Source organism: Arachis duranensis, chromosome 4 (genome assembly GCF_000817695.3).
Source record: "Arachis duranensis cultivar V14167 chromosome 4, aradu.V14167.gnm2.J7QH, whole genome shotgun sequence".
NCBI classification, from domain to species: domain Eukaryota; kingdom Viridiplantae; phylum Streptophyta; class Magnoliopsida; order Fabales; family Fabaceae; genus Arachis; species Arachis duranensis.
The window spans coordinates 49,404,094-49,407,527 of record NC_029775.3 but is presented as its reverse complement, the minus strand read 5'-3'; positions in this window follow the sequence as shown (position 1 = coordinate 49,407,527).

The following is a 3,434-nucleotide window of genomic DNA, read 5'->3' as shown; positions in this document are numbered from 1 at the left end:
AAAAAGCGTATAAATTATCCGCTCATCACAACACCAAACTTAAATTGTTGCTTGTCCCCAAGCAACTGAAAATCAATTAGGATAAAAAGAAGAGAATATACTCTAAATCCCAAAATATCAATGAATATTAATTCTAATTAGATGAGCGGGACTTGTAGCTTTTTGCTTCGAAACAGTTTTGGCATCTCACTTTTTCCTTTGAAGTTTAGAATGATTGGCTTCTTTAGGAACTTAGAATTTCGGATAGTGTTATTGATTCTCCTAGTTAAGTATGTTGATTCTTGAACACAGCTACTTTTATGAGTCTTGGCCGTGGCCCTAAGCACTTTGTTTTCCAGTATTACCACCGGATACATAAATGCCACAGACACACAACTAGGTGAACCTTTTCAGATTGTGACTCAGCTTTGCTAGAGTCCCCAGTTAGAGGTGTCCAGAGCTCTTAAGCACACTCTTTTTGCTTTGGATCATGACTTTAACCACTCAGTCTCAAGCTTTTTACTTGGACTTTCATGACACAAGCACATGGTTTGGGACAGCTTGATTTAGCCACTTAGGCCTGGATTTATTTCCTTGGGCCCTCCTATCCATTGATGCTCAAAGCCTTGGAACTTTTTTACCCTTGCCTTTTGGTTTTAAGGTCTATTGGCTTTTTCTGTTTGCCTTTTCTTTTTCTTTCTATTTTATTTTCTTTTTTTTTCGCAAAATTTTTTTTCAAGCTTTTGCTTTTTCACTGCTTTTTCTTGCTTCAAGAATCAATTTTCATGATTTTTCAGATTGTCAATAACATTCTCTTTGTTCATCATTCTTTCAAGAGCCAACAACTTTAACATTCATAAACAAATAGATCAAAAATATGCACTGTTTAAGCATTCATTCAGAAAACAAAAAAGTTTTGTCACCAAGGATAATTTCGAAACTCATGTACTTATTGTTCTTTTGAATTAGAAATATTTTTCATTTAAGAGAGGTGAAGGATTTATGGAATTATTCATAGCCTTAAGACATAGTTACTAAATACTAATGATCATGAAGTAGAGACACAAAACATAGATAAACATGTAACATAAAAAAAAAACCGAAAAACAGAGATATAAGAACAAGGAAGTTAAGGAATGAGTCCACCTTAGTGAGGGTGGCGCCTTTTGAAGGTCCAATGGTGCTTTTTGAGCTCCTTTATGTCTCTTCCTTGCATCTGTTGCATGATCCCTAGTGATTTTGGTGTTCCTATCCTTAGTTGCTTCCAATAATTATGTGGAGAAACATGTAACCCCTGAGGTGTCTCAGGGATTTCTTGAAGAGGGAATTTCTCATGCTCTATTGATGTGCAGTCAAATGCTCTTCTACTGAGCTATGGACCCTTGAGATAAATCTCTCTATCTCCCATGACTCTGAGGTGGAAGCTTTTGTCTTCTCTTTTGTCTTCTCTTTCTTTTTTTCTTTTTGAGGTTTCTCTGGCCTTAGGTGCCATCAATGGTTATGGAAAAGCAAAAAAAGCAAAAAAAGCTATGCTTTTACCACACCAAACTTAGAATGTTGCTCGCCCTCGAGAAAAAGAAGAAAGAATAGAAGAAGGAGAAGAAGATATGGGGGAGAGGGAGAGATGTTTGTGTTTTGGCCATGTAAGGTGGGTTTGGGTGGGAAGGATGGATGGATGTGAGTGGTGAAGAAATGATGGGGAAGAGGGATTAAGGTGATTGGGGAAGAAGGGAGAAGGTGAGTTGAGGTAGGTGGGGATCCTGTGGGGTCCACAGATCCTGAGATGATCCTGTGGGGTCCACAGATCCTGAGGTGTCAAGGATTTACATCCCTGCACCAATTAGGCATGTAAAACGCCTTTGCATACAATTCTGGCGTTTAAACGCCGAGGTGATGCATGTTCTGGGGGTTTAACGCCCATGTGCAGCATGTTTCTGGCGTTGAACGCCAGTTCCATGCTTGTTTCTGGCGTTCAGCGCCAGCTCTATGCTTTATTCTGGTGTTGAACGCCAGCCAGATGCTTCTTACTGGCATTTAAACGCCAGTAAGTCCTTCCTCCAGGGTGTGATTTTTCTTCTGCTGTTTTTTATTCTGTTTTTAATTTTAGTATTTTTTTCGTGACTCCACATGATCATGAACCTAATGAAACATAAAAGAACAATAAAAAGAAAAATAAAATTAGATAAATAAAAATTGGGTTGCCTCCCAATAAGCGCTTCTTTAATGTCAATGGCTTGACAGTGAGCTCTCATGGAGCTTCATAGATGTTCAGAGCATTGTTGGGACCTCCCAACACCAAACTTAGAGTTTGAATGTGGGGGTTCATCACCAAACTTAGAGTTTGGTTGTGGCCCCCCAACACCAAACTTAGAGTTTGACTGTGGGAGCTCTGTTTGACTCTGCATTGAGAGAAGTTGTTCATGCTTCCTCTCATTTCCAAATAACTTGGCATTTAGCTTCATGATGGCTCCTAGATATTGAGTAACTTGCTCTCCAGTTACACCTTCATCCTCTTCAGAGGAAGAATAATCTTCAGAGCTCATGAATGGCAGAAGGAGATTTAATGGAATCTCTATGCTCTCTATATGAGCCTCAGATTCCTTTAGGTCCTCAATAGGGAACTCCTTCTTGTTTGAGAGACGTCCCAGGAGGTCTTCCCCACTAGGATTTTTGTCCTTCTCCTCCCTTGTGCATTCGGCCATATTGATTACATCAATGGCCTTGCACTCTCCTTTTGGATTCCCTTCTGTATTGCTTGGGAGAATACTGGGAGGAGTTTCAATGACTTTCTTACTTAGCTGGCCCACTTGTGCCTCCAAATTTCTGATGGAGGACCTTGTTTCACTCATGAAACTTAAAGTGGCCTTAGACAGATCAGAGACTAAATTTGCTAAATTAGAGGGGCTGATGAACGGATAATTTATACGCTTTTTGGCACTTTTTTTAGTATGTTTTTAGTACATTTTAGTTAGTTTTTAGTATGTTTTTATTAGTTTTTATTTAAAATTCACTTTTCTGGGCTTTACTATGAGTTTGTGTGTTTTTCTGTGATTTCAGGTATTTTCTGGCTGAAATTGAGGGACCTGAGCAAAAATCTGATTCAGAGGCTGAAAAGGACTGCAGATGCTGTTGGATTCTGACCTCCCTGCACTCGAAGTGGATTTTTTGGAGCTACAGAAGCCCAATTGGCGCGCTCTCAATTGCGTTGGAAAGTAGACATCCTGGGCTTTCAGAAGATAGAGCATCTCCAAAACCTCAACCTGTTCTCCATTACTGCAAAACAAGTACTTATTTCATGTTCTTTTACTTTTCACAATCAACCCTGATAATTATTGATATCCTGACTAAGAGTTACAAGATAACCATAGCTTGCTTCAAGCCGACAATCTCCGTGGGATCGACCCTTACTCACGTAAGGTATCACTTGGACGACCCAGTGCACTTGCTGGTTAGTT